At 49.9% G+C, this 18,726-nt stretch overlaps 1 protein-coding gene across 1 annotated transcript in view; it reads left to right on the top strand.

The window, feature by feature from the left end:
• Positions 1 to 18,726, top strand: part of LOC134936813 (pyroglutamylated RF-amide peptide receptor-like) — a 304,639-nt gene that overhangs the window by 141,812 nt on the left and 144,101 nt on the right. The gene's annotated exons all lie outside the window — the stretch shown is intronic.

Genomic DNA, 18,726 nt, shown 5'->3' with positions numbered 1-18,726 from the left:
CATCTGTAGTGAGTGTGGGGACAGGACTGTGTGGGGTCAGGACTGTGTGTGTGTGTGTGTGTGTGTGTGCAGGGCCGAAACTAGGATTTCTGTCACCCGGGGCAAGGTAGTCATTTGACACCCCCCCCCCCCACACACACAAAAAAAAAAAAACTTTTTTTTTTTACAATAAATAAATAAAAAAATAAAAAAATTAAACAATTTAAAATAAATGAATAAAAATATTTTATATATATATATATATATATATCTCTTTCAGAACTTTTTTACCTGAAAAATTGCCTTTTCTAACATAAATTTCATATCCAGGAAAAAGTGTCCCCATTTTACACAGTACGACAGGCAAGTGTCCCCATTTTACACATTGCGGCAGACAGGTGACCCCATTTTACACATTGCGGCAGAAAGGTGTCCCCATTTTACACATTGCGGCAGGAAAAAGTGTCCCCATTTTACACATTGCGGCAGGAAAAAGTGTCCCCATTTTACACAGTACGACAGGCAAGTGTCCCCATTTTAAACATTGCGGCAGACAGGTGACCCCATTTTACACATTGCGGCAGACAGGTGTCCCCATTTTACACATTGCGGCAGGAAAAAGTGTCCCCATTTTACACATTGCGGCAGGAAAAAGTGTCCCCATTTTACACATTGCGGCAGGCACGTGTCCCCATTTTACACAGTACGCTGGCAAGTGTCCCCATTTTACACATTGCGGCAGACAGGTGACCCCATTTTACACATTGCGGCAGACAGGTGTCCCCATTTTACACATTGCGGCAGGAAAAAGTGTCCCCATTTTACACATTGCGGCAGGCACGTGTCCCCATTTTACACAGTACGCTGGCAAGTGTCCCCATTTTACACATTGCGGCAGGAAAAAGTGTCCCCATTTTACACATTGCGGCAGGCACGTGTCCCCATTTTACACAGTACGCTGGCAAGTGTCCCCATTTTACACATTGCGGCAGGAAAAAATGTCCCCATTTTACACATTGCGGCAGGAAAAAGTGTCCCCATTTTACACATTGCGGCAGGAAAAAGTGTCCCCATTTTACACATTGCGGCAGACAGGTCCCCATTTTACACATTCCGGCAGGTGGTGGGGAGAGGGAGGGAGAGAGAGAGAGAGAGAGAGAGAGGGAGAGGGGCTTACTTACATTTGAAGTGGTTCTCGCCGCTCTTCAGCCGCCTCTCCCTCCTCGTCTGCGCGGCTCCCCCTTCTCCCTCCTCCCGAGTGTCCAGCTCGGGGGGCGGGGTTTCGTGGAATGACGCGTTTGCGTCGTGACGTCACGACGCAATCGCGTCATTCCGTGAAACCCCGCCCCCCGAGCTGGACACTCGGGAGGAGGGAGAAGGGGGTTTCAAAGTACAAAGAAGTGCCGCGGCGGGCGCCCCCGCCGCAAGAAACGGCACTGGCGCATAGGGAGAGGGTGTTAGGGGGTCTCGGCGCCCCCTCCAATCCGGCGCCCAGGTCGCCTGCCCCCCTAGCCCCCCCCTAGTTTCGGCCCTGGTGTGTGTGTGTGGTGTCTGTGTGTGTGGCATCTGTAGTAAGTATGGGGACAGGTCTGTGTGTGTGTGTGTGTGTGTGTGTGTGTGTGTGTGTGTGTGTGTATGTGTGTCGCATTGGTAGTGAGTGTGGAGAAAGGACTGTGTGTGTGTGTGTGTCATCTGTAGTAATAGGCCCTACACACATGCCGATATTCTGAAAGATATGAACGATCTCGTTCATAAATGAACGAGAACTCGTTCATATCTTTCAGTGTGGAGACTCCAGCGATGAACGATGCGCGGCCCCGCGCTCGTTCATCGCTGATCTCCCGTCGGCTGTGCATGCAGGCCAATATGGACGATCTCGTCCATATTTGCCTGCACTTCAATGCAGCCGGGTGACGGGGGGAGTGAAGAAACTTCACTCCCCCCGTCACTGCCCCCCCGCCGCCGGGTTGCTCGTCGGCCGTATCGGCCGTCGGGCACCTCGGCGGCGCATCGCCGAGTGTGTAGGGCCCTTAAGTGTGGGCAGGCACGCCATCAGGGGGGTGCTGTGAGTACAGCTGTCCCAGGCCCTGCCTCCTAACAGAGAGGAGGGGGCCCAGACCGCTCATGCCGCTGTCCGCCTGCCGCAATGCTCCGCCCACTTTTCATGACAGAGTCCTAGCACTGTCACAGGAGAGGACACTGCCAGCTTCTATTGTAAACGTTCCTCCAAAGATGGCCACCGCCTCAGAGGAGACAGTTATTAAAGATACTAGAGGAGCCTCCTCTAGTATCTTTAATAACTGTCTCCTCTGAGGCGGTGGCCATTTTTGGTGGGACGTTTACAATAGAAGCTTGCAGCGTACTCTCCCCCTCCTGTGACAGTGCCAGATCTCGATCATGAAAATGGGGTGGGGCTACATGAAATCGAGGGGCCGGAGCTACATGGGACTAGGCTGCTACCACATCTGCTACAGCTCTGGTCAGCCTGTGATAGGTAAGTTGAGGGAGGGTGAGTGGGAGAGAGAAAGTGTGTGTGTGTGTATATATATATATATATATATATATATATATGTTATTATTTTATTTTATTTTATTTTATTTTTTATTGTGTGTGTGTGTGTGTGTGTGTCATCTGTAGTGAGTATGGGGACAGGACTGTTTGCATACCTCCCAACATGACCCTCTCCAGGAGGGTCACAATGCTCTGCTTCTGGATTTTTCTCTTCATTTATGATTGTCTGCATCTGTGTTGAACAGGTTCATGGATAAGAAAGGTGTTTCAGCACAGGAGATGGCAATCCTAGATTAAGCGGGAAGTCCAGGAGCAGAGCATTCTGTCCCTCCTGGAGAGGGTCATGTTGGGAGGTATGTGTTTGTGTGTCATCTGTAGTGAGTGTGGGGAAAGGACTGTGTGTGTGTGGCATCTGTAGTGAGTGTGGGGACAGGACTGTGTGTGTGTGATCTGTAGTTAGTGTGGGGACAGGACTCTGTGTGTATGTGTGTGTGTGTGTGGCATCCGTAGTGAGTGCTCTCCCTCCCCAGGTGCTGCTGACAATATCACTGATGACTGTATTGCCCTGTGTAACCTGCTGCACCAGGCCAGCAGTGTTCTGCAGGTGAGGGGGCAATGGGGGGCATCTCACCCACAGAGGCGTAACTAGGGTAGGGTGAGTGGGGCACGTGCCCTGGGCGCCTTGGCAGGCCCAGGAGAGGGGGGCGGCGGCCAGGGCATCATGCCCCACTCGCCCCCGTCACACCAAAATGTGAGGGGAGTCTCTCCCTCCCCTCACCGCAGCTGCCAGCAGCGCTGCGTGTGTCCGGTCTCCGGCGGCGTTAGCCAATCAGAGCTTGCGGACCGGCTCCTGATTGGCTGCCGGTCCGCGAGCTCTGATTGGCTAGCGAACCGGCGCCACATAGCCGCCGCCGGCTGGAGACCTGGAGCAGTGAGGGGAAGGAGAGGCGCTGCGCTGCGCTTTCCTCCCCTCACATATCAGAGGTAAGTGACCGAGGGGGGGGGGGGGGGGGGGGGGGGAGCACAGTGGGGCATGTATCTGGCACAGTGGGGCATGTAACTGGCACTGTGGGGCAATGTAACTGGCACTGTGGGGCATGTATAGGGCACAGTGGGGCATGTATCTGGCACAGTGGGGCTTGTATCTGGCACAGTGGGGCATGTAACTGGCACTGTGGGGCATGTAACTGGCACTGTGGGGCAATGTAACTGGCACTGTGGGGCATGTATCTGGCACTGTGGGGCATGTAACTGGCACTGTGGGGCAATGTAATTGGCACTGTGGGCCATTTTCAGTGGCCACACCCCTCCTGGTGCGTGGCCACACACCTTCTGGAGTGTGGCCATGCCCATTTTTCGCCGCGCGCACCTTCGTTGCTCGCACATGCTTCTTTTGAAGTTTTTTTTTGGGGGGGTGCCATTTTCCATCTTGCCCTGGGCTCCGAAAACCCTAGCTACACCTCTGCTCACCCAGAAGATAGTATGCACCAGTTTACTCACAAAACTAGGGTGATGGCTGTGACCTGGCTATTACTGTATGTATGTTCTCCAAGGGTTTGCATGGATGTAGTGCCAGGGACATAAGAGTTAAATTGTGTAGTGGGTGAGACAGGCTCCCAGCACTGAGACCCACCACCATTTGTGCCTCCCCAGCCACTGACCTCACGGCACGTCACTGAAAATAATACTATATATCAGTGGTACTCAGCCTCAACCTTCAAGTTTTCCCAAGAGGTCAAGTTATGAGGATTTCTGTCTGTGAAAGCATGTTGGATAATTACTAACATAGCAAACTAGATTAACTCACCTGTGCATGGTTAAAGAAATCCACAAAACATGACCTGTTGGTGGGGACTGGAGTTGAGAACTATTGCTGTATATATCAGAGATGTTCAGGTTCGAATTGTTGAAATAGAAAACACCTGATCTTGGGGGTTTTGAGTCAAACCAAGACATGCCCCAATTCCTAACAGCAAGTTTATGTATCAAATAGAGGCAAAACGTCATCCCAGAAACGAGTGTTCTCTCGCATACCTCCCAACACGACCCTCTCCAGGAGGGACAGAATGCTCTGCTCCTGGACTTCCCTCTTAATGTATGATTGCCATCACCTGTGCTGGAACACCTTTCTTTTCTCTAACGTCCTAGTGGATGCTGGGACTCCGTCAGGACCATGGGGAATAGCGGGCTCCGCAGGAGACAGGGCACATCTAAAAAAGCTTTTAGGTCACATGGTGCGTACTGGCTCCTCCCCCTATGACCCTCCTCCAAGCCTCAGTTAGGTTTTTGTGCCCGTCCGAGAGGGTGCAATCTAGGTGGCTCTCCTAAAGAGCTGTTTAGAAAAGTTTTTTTTTAGGTTTCAATCTCAGTGATTCCTGCTGGCAACAGGATCACTGCATCGAGGGACTTAGGGGAGAGATTTCCAACTCACCTGCGTGCAGGATGGATTGGAGTCTTAGGCTACTGGACACTTAGCTCCAGAGGGAGTCGGAACACAGGTCAGCCTGGGGTTCGTCCCGGAGCCGCGCCGCCGATCCCCCTTACAGACGCTGAAGAGACGGCAGAACGGAGGTCCGGAAAGCAGGCGGCAGAAGACTCCTCAGTCTTCTTGAAGGTAGCGCACAGCACGGCAGCTGTGCGCCATTGTTGTCACACGGCTCACTGACTCAGTCACGGAGGGTGCAGGGCGCTGCTGGGGGCGCCCTGGGTAGCAATATAATTACCTTTAGTGGCAAAATAAATACATCACATATAGCCATTAAGGCTATATGTATGTATTTTAACCCAGGCCAGTTTCTTAAAAACCGGGGAAAAGCCCGCCGAAAAAGGGGCGGAGCTTATTCTCCTCAGCACTCAGCGCCATTTTCCTGCTCCGCTCCGCTGGTGAGGAAGGCTCCCAGGTCTCTCCCCTGCACTGCACTACAGAAACAGGGTAACAAAGAGAAGGGGGGGCATAAATTGGCGATATTTATATATTAAGAGCGCATATATAGTAAACAACACCTTCTAGGGTTGTTTATATACATTTATAGCGCTTTTGGTGTGTGCTGGCAAACTCTCCCTCTGTCTCCCCAAAGGGCTAGGGGGTCCTGTCTTCGATTAGAGCATTCCCTGTGTGGCTGCTGTGTGTCGGTACGTGTGTGTCGACATGTATGAGGACGATGTTGGTGTGGAGGCAGAGCAATTGCCGATGATGGTAATGTCACCCCCTAGGGAGTCGACACCGGAATGGATGGCTTTAGTTATGGAATTACGTGATAATGTCAGCACATTACAAAGACACCGTCAGGGGCTGTAAAACGTCCTTTACCTCAGTCAGTCGACACGGGTACCGACACAGATGAATCTAGTGTCGACGGTGAAGAAACAAACGTATTTTCCAATAGGGCCACACGTTATATGATCACGGCAATGAAGGAGGCTTTGCAGATCTCTGATACTGCTGGTACCTCAAAAAGGGGTATTATGTGGGGGGTGAAAAAAACTACCTGTATTTTTTCCAGAATCAGAGGAATTGAATGACGTGTGTGATGAAGCGTGGGTTAACCCCGATAGAAAACTGCTAATTTCCAAGAAGTTATTGGCATTATACCCTTTCCCACCAGAGGTTAGGGCGCGCTGGGAAACACCCCCTAGGGTGGATAAGGCGCTCACACGTTTATCAAAGCAAGTGGCGTTGCCGTCTCCTGATACGGCCGCCCTCAAGGATCCAGCAGATAGGAGGCTGGAAACTACACTGAAGAGTATATACACACATACTGGTGTTATACTGCGACCGGCAATAGCCTCAGCCTGGATGTGCAGTGCTGGGGTAGTGTGGTTGGATTCTCTGACTGAAAATATTGATACCCTGGATAGGGACAGTATTTTATTGACTCTAGAGCAATTAAAGGATGCTTTCCTTTATATGCGAGATGCTCAGAGGGATGTTTGTACTCTAGCATCAAGAGTAAGCGCGATGTCCATATCTGCCAGAAGAAGTTTATGGACGCGACAGTGGTCAGGTGATGCGGATTCCAAGAGGCATATGGAAGTATTGCCATATAAAGGAGAGGAATTGTTTGGGGTCGGTCTTTCGGACCTGGTGGCCACGGCAACTGCCGGCAAATCCACTTTTTTACCTCATACCCCCTCCCAACAGAAAAAGACACCGTCTTTTCAGCCGCAGGCCTTTCGCTCCTATAAAAAGCGACCAAAAGGACAGTCTTATCTGCCGCGAGGCAGAGGAAAGGGTAAGAAAGGGCAGCAAGCAGCCCCTGCCCAGGAACAGAAGCCCGCCCCGGCTTCTACAAAGCCATCAGCATGACGCTGGGGCTTTACAAGCGGACTCAGGAACGGTGGGGGGTCGACTCAAGATTTTCAGCAATCAATGGGTTCACTCACAAGTGGACCCGTGGGTCCTGCAGATAGTATCTCAGGGTTACATGCTGGAGTTCGAAAGGTCTCCCCCTCGCCGGTTCCTAAAGTCTGCTTTACCAACGTCTCCCTCAGAAAGGACGTCGGTTTTGGAAGCCATTCACAAGCTGTATTCTCAGCAGGTGATAGTCAAGGTACCCCTCCTACAACAGGGAAAGGGGTATTATTCCACACTATTTGTGGTACCGAAACCGGACGGTTCGGTAAGGCCTATTCTAAATCTGAAATCCTTGAACCTGTACATAAAGAAATTCAAGTTCAAGATGGAGTCACTCAGAGCAGTGATAGCGAATCTGGAAGAAGGAGACTTCATGGTGTCCTTGGACATAAAAGATGCTTATCTACATGTCCCGATTTACCCCTCACACCAAGGGTATCTCAGGTTCGTGATACAAGACTGTCATTATCAGTTTCAAACGCTGCCGTTTGGGTTGTCCACGGCCCCTCGGGTCTTTACCAAGGTAATGACCGAAATGATGGTTCTTCTACGAAGAAAAGGCGTATTAATTATCCCTTACTTGGACGATCTCCTGATAAGGGCAAAGTCCAGAGAACAGCTGGAAGTCGGTGTAGCGCTAACACAAGTAGTGCTTCAGCAACACGGGTGGATTCTAAATCTTCCAAAATCTCAATTGACCCCGACAACACATCTGCTGTTCCTGGGCATGATTCTGGACACGGTTCAGAAAAAGGTATTTCTCCCGGAAGAGAAAGCAAGGGAGTTATCCGAACTTGTCAAGAACCTCCTAAAACCAGGAACTGTGTCAGTACATCAATGCACAAGAGTCCTGGGAAAGATGGTGGCTTCGTACGAAGCGATTCCATTCGGCAGATTCCATGCACGAACATTTCAGTGGGATCTGCTGGACAAATGGTCCGGATCGCATCTGCACATGCATCAGCGGATAACACTGTCACCGAGAACAAGGTTGTCTCTCCTGTGGTGGTTGCAGACTGCCCATCTGTTAGTGGGCCGCAGATTCGGCATACAGGACTGGGTCCTGGTGACTACGGATGCCAGCCTACGAGGTTGGGGAGCAGTCACAAAGGGAAGAAACTTCCAGGGCGTGTGGTCAAACCTGGAGACGTCTCTTCACATAAATATACTGGAGCTAAGAGCGATCTACAATGCTCTAAGCCTGGCAAAATCGCTGCTTCAAGGTCAGCCGGTGTTGATCCAGTCCGACAACATCACGGCAGTCGCCCACGTAAACCGACAAGGCGGCACGAGAAGCAGGAGTGCAATGGCAGAAGCTGCAAGGATTCTGCGCTGGGCGGAGAATCATGTCGTAGCACTGTCAGCAGTGTTCATCCCGGGAGTGGACAACTGGGAAGCAGATTTCCTCAGCAGACACGACCTTCACCCGGGAGAGTGGGGACTTCATCCAGAAGTTTTCCACATGATTGTGAACCGTTGGGAAAAACCAAAGGTGGACATGATGGCGTCTCGCCTCAACAAAAAATTGGACAGGTATTGCGCCAGGTCAAGAGACCCTCAGGCAATAGCTGTGGATGCTCTGGTAACACCGTGGGTGTACCAGTCAGTGTATGTGTTCCCTCCTCTGCCTCTCATACCAAAGGTACTGAGAATTATACGGAAAAGAGGAGTAAGAACAATACTGGTAGCTCCGGACTGGCCAAGAAGAACTTGGTATCCGGAACTTCAAGAGATGCTCACGGAGGATCCGTGGCCTCTACCTCTAAGAAGGGATCTGCTTCAGCAGGGACCTTGTATGTTCCAAGACTTACCGCGGCTGCGTTTGACGGCATGGCGGTTGAACGCCGGATTCTAAAAGAGAAGGGCATTCCTGAGGAAGTTATTCCTACTTTAATTAAAGCCAGGAAAGAAGTGACCGCACAACATTATCACCGCATTTGGAGAAAATATGTTGCGTGGTGTGAGGCCAAGAAGGCTCCAACGGAAGAATTTCAATTGGGTCGATTCTTACATTTCCTGCAAGCAGGATTGTCTATGGGCCTCAAATTGGGGTCCATTAAAGTTCAAATTTCGGCCTTATCAATTTTCTTCCAGAAGGAATTGGCGTCAGTGCCTGAAGTACAAACTTTTGTCAAAGGTGTACTACATATACAACCCCCAATAGTGCCTCCAGTGGCACCGTGGGATTTGAACGTGGTTCTAAATTTTCTCAAATCTCATTGGTTTGAGCCTTTAAAATCGGTAGATTTAAAATACCTTACATGGAAGGTAACCATGCTGTTGGCCCTGGCTTCAGCCAGGAGAGTTTCGGAGTTGGCAGCTTTGTCATACAAAAGCCCATATCTGATATTCCATTCGGACAGGGCAGAATTGAGGACACGTCCTCAATTTCTCCCTAAGGTGGTTTCGGCATTTCACTTGAACCAGCCTATTGTGGTGCCTGCGGCTACTAGCGACTTGGAGGACTCCAAGTTACTGGACGTTGTCAGAGCATTAAAAAATATATATTTCAAGGACAGCTGGAGTCAGAAAATCTGACTCGTTGTTTACATTGTATGCACCCAACAAGTTGGGTGCTCCTGCGTCTAAACAGACGATTGCACGTTGGATATGTAGTACAATCCAACTTGCACATTCTGTGGCAGGCCTGCCACAGCCTAAATCTGTAAAGGCCCATTCCACAAGGAAAGTGGGCTCATCCTGGGCGGCGGCCCGAGGAGTCTCGGCATTACAACTTTGCCGAGCAGCTACGTGGTCAGGGGAGAACACGTTTGTAAAATTTTACAAATTTGATACTCTGGCTAAAGAGGACCTGGAGTTCTCTCATTCGGTGCTGCAGAGTCATCCGCACTCTCCCGCCCGTTTGGGAGCTTTGGTATAATCCCCATGGTCCTGACGGAGTCCCAGCATCCACTAGGACGTTAGAGAAAATAAGAATTTACTTACCGATAATTCTATTTCTCATAGTCCGTAGTGGATGCTGGGCGCCCATCCCAAGTGCGGATTGTCTGCAATGCTTGTACATAGTTATTGTTACAAAAATCGGGTTATTACTGTTGTTGTGAGCCATCTGTTCAGAGGCTACTTCGTTTGTGTTATCATACTGTTAACTGGGTTCAGATCACAAGTTGTACGGTGTGATTGGTGTGGCTGGTATGAGTCTTACCCGGGATTCAAGATCCTTCCTTATTGTGTACGCTCGTCCGGGCACAGTACCTAACTGAGGCTTGGAGGAGGGTCATAGGGGGAGGAGCCAGTACGCACCATGTGACCTAAAAGCTTTTTTAGATGTGCCCTGTCTCCTGCGGAGCCCGCTATTCCCCATGGTCCTGACGGAGTCCCAGCATCCACTACGGACTATGAGAAATAGAATTATCGGTAAGTAAATTCTTATTATCCATTATATTGTTCAAAGCAGGTTCTGGCAATCATAAATTAAGAGAAAAGTCCAGAAGCAGAGCATTCTGTCCCTCCTGGAGAGGGTCATGTTGGGAGGTATGCTCTCGTGTTTTGGATTGGTTGCCAGGTCACCATGGTCATTGCTATAGGAATGAATGGGGAAGCACTGATTGGCTGAGAGCAGACACTGCCATACTCTTAGCCATTCAGCACTTCCCCATTCATTCCTATGGCAATGACCGCAGTGACCGGTTATTTCGCTTTAGCACTGTACATAATGTCTGTGGGGTCTCGATTGTAGCAGGGATATTTTAATTAAAAATGAAAATATCTTTTGCAATACTTATTAATAATTGTGGAAGTGCTGCGATTATTAATACATAAGCACCTATATCAGGGTAGTATGTTCTGCTATTTGTTACTTGCGCTTTGTTTATGTTTTGCTTACTGTAATGTAATTTTTTGTGTACCCTGTACTGTCCTACTGTTACCATATGTACAGCGCTGTGGACAACTTGTGCCTTATAAATAAAATATAATAGTAATAATAACATTTTATTTATACATGAGTTTTATTCTCCATACAAAATAGTTAACTTCGTCCAGACTTTGGTGTGATTTTGTCACGATTTGGTTTTGTACCAGGTTTTCAAATGCGCTTGGCCATTAATTTCACTGAGATATAACTGGAACATATTTCCCTTTGTAATAAAATAAAATAATGAAGCTTGCTTTCTCATAGTTGAAGTGATTTAATTGATACTGTGAAGATAGCAGTAAATCAAGGGGTATGGGACTCCAGGTCGACACCAAAAAGGTCGACACACCTTAGGTCGACACTGATTGTTTAACGCACCTTAGGTCGACATGGACAAAAGGTCGACATGAACAAGCTCGACATGGAAAAAGGTCGATAAGAGGTTTTTTATGTTTTTTTGGTGTCGTTTTCTTCGTAGAGTGACCGGCATCCCCAATTAGTGCAACGCGTTCGCTCGCCATGCTTCGGGCAAGGTGCCTCGCTCCGCTACCACTGCGCTCAGCACAGGTTACCGTTCCCAATTGTAGTCCACGTGGATAGTAAAGTATGAAAAAGTTCAAAAAATGAAAACAAATGTGAAAAACTCATGTCGACCTTGTTCATGTTGACCTTTTGTCCTTGTCGACCTAAGGTGTGTCGACCTGGATAGCAAATTAAGCTAATATCCTTTTTAGCAAATAGACAAATGTAAATATCACACCTCCCAACTGTCCTGATTTCAGTGGGATAGTCCCATTTTTTGTACACAGGGGGTCATTCTGAGTTGATCGCTCACTTGCTACCTTTAGCAGCCGTAAAAACGCATAGTCGCCGCCCACGGGGGAGTGTTTTTTCGCTTTGCAAGTGTGCGAACGCTTTTGCAGCCGAGCGGGACGAATTTTTTTTTTGCTGTTTCTGAGTAGCTCTGCGCTTACTCAGCCCTTGCGATCACTTCAGTCTTTTTGGTCCCGGAATTGACGTCAGACACCCGCCCTGCAAACACCTGGACACGCCTGCGTTTTTCCAAACACTCCCTGAAAACGGTCAGTTGACACCCATAAACGCCCTCTTCCTGTCAATCTCCTTGCGATCGGCTGTGCGAATGAATTCTTCGTTAAATCCATAGCCCAGCAACGATCCGCTTTGTACCCGTACGAAGCGCCTGTGCATTGCGGTGCATACGCATGTGCAGTAGTAACCTGTTCGCTGCGCTGCGAAAAACGTCAGCGAGCGATCAACTCGGAATGACCCCCACTGTCTCTCAGTCCCACCTCCAGGCCAGAGTGTCCCACGGAAGGCTGGGGAAACAGTGCAGGGAGGTGAGCCTGGGTGCAGCCCAGATGCTCGGGGTAGTGCTGTGAATGCCCCCAGAGTGACAAAAATGGGGGATGTGCTGCAAGGCCATGTCCTCCCATAAGAAACCACGCCCCACCTAACCAAGTTCTTGCCTCCTTTTTGGCGTGCGAGGGTCCAGTTTTACAGTGATCACTTGTTGGGAGGTATGTTGATAACTGCAAAATACCTAATGCAGAGTTTTCACGAGTTTGATTTTCAAGGCACCCTAACAGTCTAGGGCATAGGTTCTCAAACTCGGTCCTCATTACCCCACACAGTGCATGTTTTGCAGGTAACCCAGCAGGTGCACAGGTGTATTAATTACTCACTGACACATTTTAAAAAGTCCACAGGTGGAGCTAATTATTTCACTTGGGATTCTGTGAGGAGACCAGCAAAACATGCACTGTGTGGGGTCCTGAGGACCGAGTTTGAGAACCTGTGGTCTAGGGCATATTCATCATGAAAAAAGTGGGCAATGAGAATTTTTAGTATTCAATTCTCATTGCATTCTCACACAATTTTATGATGATTCATCATGCCAGCATGAGAAAATTATCACTTCTGAAAAACTGGGCTTTTTGAGAAGGCAGTTTTTCGGAAAGTGATAACTTTCTCCTCTGCAGCCGCGGCCCCCCTTCACTTCCCCGCCGGGACATCATTGAAGGTGTCAGGCTGCAGAGTCCACCACACCCCCTACCGGGGCATCAATGTCAGTCTCCGGCTGCAGAAGCAACCACAATCCACCACTCTGCAACAGCACACCCCCTTTCCCCCGCGGACACTTATATGTCCCGGCCACACTTACATGTTCCGGGCTACAGAACTACGGACTGCGGCCGCTACCCCCCCCCCCCCCCATACCCCACCGGCACTTGTATGTCCCGGTCGTGGCTACACGAGATCAGTACGTAATCCCGCTGGACGGGATCCCGGCGGTTGAAATCCCGACCACACAATCCCGACAGGGGTGGCGAGCGGAACGCAGCCCCTTGCGGGCTCACTTCGCTCGCCACGCTGCGGGCACGATGCCTCGCTGCGCTCGGCACACTATTATATTCTCCCTCTATGGGTGTCGTGGACACCCACGGAGAGAGAATATGTCGGGATTGTGGCGGTCGGGATTCCGGCGTCGGTATTTCGACCGCCGGGATCCCGTCCAGCGGGATGTTGACCGCATCCCGGCCGCACTTACATGTCCCAGACACACTTTTGTGTCCCGGCCGCATTCCGGTACCTAGTTATGTCCCAGCTGCAGAGATCGCACTGCAGCCACGGACACCCCCCTTTGCTGCACAAGCTGACGTGTAAATGGCAGCTTTTGCAGAGATTCGAGAGCTGGTCGCCATCTCAGAACAGATTCTCATTCAAATAAAGAATTTTCAGAGTTTGATGAATGTCACAATTTCTACATCTCCTGCGGAGTGTAGAAATTGTGACTTTTAAAGGATAATGAATATGCCCCTAAATTTTACGGTTATTTATGCATAAGCACAGGTAACTTCATTAGTAACTCAGTTTGATTTTACCATCTATGATTAAGCATGGATATCAAGTTAAAATCTGGGGGCTGATTTATCAATGCCTGGAGAGAGAAAAATTGGAGAGGGATAAAGTGCCAACCAGTCAGCTCCTATTATGTTACAGGCTGTGTTTGAAAATGACAGTTAGGAGTTGATTGGTTAGTATCTCTCTTCACTTTAGCTCTCTACAAGCTTTGATAAATCTGCCCCTATGCTGTTAGGGTGCTTTGAGGACTGAGTTTGGGAAACCCTGATCTAATAGCTACTGTAGTCTTCAGTCCAAAGAGCTGCTGTGCAGAGCCAGATTAAGGTCCACATGGCAAAAACAAACAAGTACCAGGCCAGCGCTTAATTCCAATGATGTATCCGGAAGTATATAAAAACACAGTTTATTAAACAAAACTATATACACAATTTAAAAAGTATTAGACCAAGGTATATTAACCATATCAAGCTGAGGTATATGCAGGGCCGGATTGCCCATTACAGTTACCGGGAGTCCCCCGGGGGGCCGACTAGTGTGTGGGGCCGCCTGTCATCGGTGGCCCCTCCCCCTCCCTGTTAGAGCTAGTACTAGCGCGGCCGCTATCGCAAGAGGCCCACGCTGCCTAGCTGAGAGAAGGTGCGCGCGCCACATCAGTGACGTCACGCCAGGCCCGGTGACAGGGGGGGTCAAAGGGGACCCCCGTCCCGGGCCCCGTCGTTGTTAGGGGCCCCAAGGTCCGGGCAGCAGTGGCTGCATTTCATCACAACTCTAAAAAATATTATATTGTTCCCGGCATCGCTGGCCGCGGGCCGCCCGCTGCGCTGTGTGTTTCATGATGTGTGTTTGCGCCCCCCCTTCTCTCCCGAGTCCTGTGTCCTGTGTGCTGTTCACCCCTCAGTGCCCCCGGCCCCCAGGTCACCTGTTATGCTGCCAGCCAGTCCCCAGCCAGGAAGCTCGTCCGGACAGGTCACCTGTTATCCTGCCAGCCAGTCCCCAGCAAGGAAGCTCGTCCGAACGGGACCGCCCCTCCAGCGTCCTCACCGCACGTGGCCTCCCTGTCTCTGCTGTGTGTGAGTGAGGAGCCGGACGGAGGCACGGAGCGCAAAGCAGGAGCTGCCCGGCCAGGACAGGACAGACAGAGTACTGCGGCCTGCGGGAATTGGGGAGGCGAGCCTGGTGAATTAGCGCTGCGGCTGTGTCAGTGTGTTGCTGTAGCAGCCAGCAGGGTAAGGCTTTTCTCAGGTCATAAATCATAATACATGTTTATGTATAGGGAATGGGATTTGGGTTTGGTTTAGGGCTTTAGGATTAGTTTGGGGCGGGATGCAGGCAGGCACATTATGCATGCATCTGCATTCTGCACATAGATGCATCTGCATGCATGCATGTGCGTATCAGATGAGATCAGACTCATCAGAGCAGAATGTCTGTGCTGTGGTGGTGACTGGTCATTCAGGCCCAGTTGCTGCTCAGCACAGATAGTACAAAATTCCTGACCTTTGTGGGTCTGTGAATCTTAATTTTGGAAAGGGATGATCCCATTATATCGTTATTGTATTGGGCAGGCGGGATTGGGATCGGGACGTAGTTATGATCCCGGCCGTCGGGATCCTGGCGGTCAGCATACCGACGCCAGGATCCTGGCCGACAGAATGCCGGCAGGGGGCCCAGGCATATTCCCACTCGTGGGGATCCCGGTGTCGGTATGCTGACCACCGGTATCCCCTCGGATGGGAATATGCCAGGGCCCCCTGTCGGCATTCTGGCTAGCGAGCGAATGACACCCTACGTGTAAATGTGTTTAGGGCAGATTAGATGCACAAAGTGGTTCTTCTCTGTCAAATTCTAGGTTTCTTTGTGTACAGCTGAACAATACAGCCATATGTACTTTTTGAATATATCATTCCAAAACCACAGATATAGAATTGCAAGCAGTCATTACCTATTTGAAGACTTGTAGCCTAGCTCCATGCACTTAACCCAGGAGCTATTAGTTAACCACGGACTTACCATGCATGGAAATTGGCAAGTAATGGAATATTTCAAGGCATTAAACTCGGGAGTTGGAGATGTGCAGTAGCAAGTCCTGGGTCTAACTGAATCTGCCCCAAGGTGTAAGTGAATGTCTGATGGCTTGTGATTCTGCAATCTGCAATGCCCTACCTTTGCACCTGTTATAAGTCATTTTCCTACTCGGTTTGTGGTTTCATATTAATGTTTGGTACTTAGACTACTGTATGTACTGTACTTTTGCTTTGGTCTACCATTGTGTATGCTATGCAAAGCCCCGATGCCAGGGGTGGTGGTGTACACTTTCTATGCTCTTATACCCAGTTTGGTGTTCGTTTTTTATGCTCTGATACCCAGTTTGATGCATGGTATTAATGCTCTGATACCCAGTTGGTTTGGTGTGTTTTTTTTATGTTCTGATACCCAGTTTGATGCATGATATTTATGCTGTGATACCCGGTTTGATGCATGGTATTAATGCCCCTATACCCGGTTTGGTGGTGTGTTTTTTTTATGCTCTGATACCCCGTTTTGTGTATGGCAGATTTCCCCAAACTCTGCCTTTACAGTCCAGGTTTTAAGGTTATCCATGTTTGAGTCCACATGGTTAGATCAAATTGACTGAGGTACTAATTAAGTCACCTGTGTGCAAGCAAGGAAAGCCTTAAAACATGGTCTGCACAAAAAATTAGTGTCAATAAGTTGTTTTGTCTTATACTTTATTTCATTGTATTATTCATGACATTTCATGTACTGTGTACCTTTACATGTGAATCAATATCGATATCACTGACCGATATGAACGTTCTCGTTCATTAATGAACGAGAACTCGTTCATATCGTGCAGTGTGTAGGCACCAATGATGAACGATGTGCGGCCCTGCGCTCGTTCATCGTTGGTGCCGGGTCGCTTATGCATGCAAGCTAATACGGACAATCTCGTCCATATTAGCATGCACTGCTATGGAGCCGGGTGACAGGGGGAGTGAAGATACTTCACTCCCCCCACCGCCGGGTCACATGTTCGCCATTTTGGCCGTTGGGCAGCTCGGCAGCGGATCGCTGAGTGTGTAGGGCCCATGACCAGGGCCGTTTCTAGACAATTTGGCTCCCAGTGCGAGATTTCAAAATGCGCCCCCCCATTGGTATAAAAAAAAATTGCGTGCCCCCCCCCCCATATAGCCAGAAAAAAAGCATGCGCGCGCCGAAGGCGCGCGCGCTCCCAACAAGGCTGTGTGGCCTGATTAAAATGGGCGTGGTCTCATTTCAGTGGGCGTGGCCTCGTCTGATATCACACCCACCACAGGGGGAAAAAATAAAAATAAAAAAGTCCCCTTTTTACACATTACACCAGGCAAGTGTCCCCATATTACACAGCGCGGCAGGCAGGTGTCCCCATTTACAAAGTGCGGCAGGCAGGTGTCCCCATTTTACAAAGTGCGGCAGGCAGGTGTCCCCATTTAACAAAGTGCGGCAGGCAGGTATCCCCATTTTACACAGTACGGTAAGCAGATATCCCCATTTTACACAGTACGCAGGCAGGTGTCCCCATTTTACACAGTACGCAGGCACGTGCCCCCATTTTACACAGTACGCAGGCACGTGCCCCCATTTTACACAGTGCGGCAGGTATCCCCATTTTACACAGTACGCAGGCATGTGTCCCCATTTTACACAGTGCGGTAGATATCCCCATTTTACACAGTGCGGTAGGTATCCCCATTTTATACAGTGCGGCAGGTATCCCCATTTTATACAGTGCAGCAGGTGCCCCCATTTTACACAGTGCGGCAGGTATCCCCATTTTATACAGTGCGGCAGGTATCCCCATTTTATACAGTGCGGCAGGTATCCCCATTTTATACAGTGCAGCAGGTATCCCCATTTTACACAGTGCGGCAGGTATCCCCATTTTATACAGTGCGGCAGGTATCCCCATTTTATACAGTGCGGCAGGTATCCCCATTTTATACAGTGCGGCAGGTGCCCCCATTTTACACAGTGCGGCAGGTATCCCCATTTTACACAGTGCGGCAGGTGCCCCCATTTTACACAGTGCGGCAGGTATCCCCATTTTACACAGTGCGGCAGGTATCCCCATTTTACACAGTGCGGCAGGTATCCCCATTTTATACAGTGCGGCAGGTATCCCCATTTTACACAGTGCGGCAGGTATCCCCATTTTATACAGTGCGGCAGGTATCCCCATTTTACACAGTGCGGCAGGTATCCCCATTTTATACAGTGTGGAGGGTGCCCCCATTTTACACAGTGCGGCAGGTGCCCCCATTTTACACAGTGCGGCAGGTGCCCCCATTTTACACAGTGCGGCAGGTATCCCTATTTTACACAGTGCGGCAGGTATCCCTATTTTACACAGTGTGGCAGGTATCCCCATTTTACACAGTGCGGCAGGTGTCAAGTGGGGAGGGAGAGAGAAAGAGAGAGAGAGAGAAAGAGAATACTTACAACTTGCCGCTCTTCGGGTCCCGCGGGCCGGCCGCCTCCTCCGTCGATGGTTATCTTCTCCAGTCCTCTCCTCCCTCTCTCTTCCACCCGAGCGCTCCTGCTCGGGGGGCGGGGCTTCGCGGAATGACGCGTTTGCGTCGTGACGTCACGACGCAAACGCGTCATTCCGCGAAGCCCCGCCCCCCGAGCAGGAGCGCTCGGGTGGAAGAGAGAGGAAAGAGAGGAGTAGTCACGAAGTGCCGCGGCGGGCGCCCCGTGCGGTTGCACGGCTCGCCCGCCGCTAGAAACGGCACTGCCCATGACTCACTGACTCATCACAAAATCTCCAGAACCTTGGGGACTAGGAACTTGAAATTTGGACAGTAGCTTTGTAATGTGACGTAGGCACCCACTAAGAAGGGATTTGTCAAAATCATGTGTTAAAATTTGATGGCATGTAAGGGTCATATCAAACGGTCACATAAAATGTTCGGAGGCAACTCTAATTTTACTCCTATCATGCCAATGACCCCCAAATTGTATGGCTCCTGTCTCTGCACAATTATGGTATTATAGTTTCAAATATTTGTCAATACATTTATTGGCACATGCAGGGAGGGATGTGTGTGAGTCAGGGGGCAAGAGGGTGTTTGGGCCGGGAGG

This window comes from Pseudophryne corroboree, chromosome 6, assembly GCF_028390025.1.
Source record: "Pseudophryne corroboree isolate aPseCor3 chromosome 6, aPseCor3.hap2, whole genome shotgun sequence".
NCBI classification, from domain to species: Eukaryota; Metazoa; Chordata; class Amphibia; order Anura; family Myobatrachidae; genus Pseudophryne; species Pseudophryne corroboree.
Note: the sequence above shows the minus strand (reverse complement) of the source record. Positions and strands in the feature narration are given on the sequence as shown.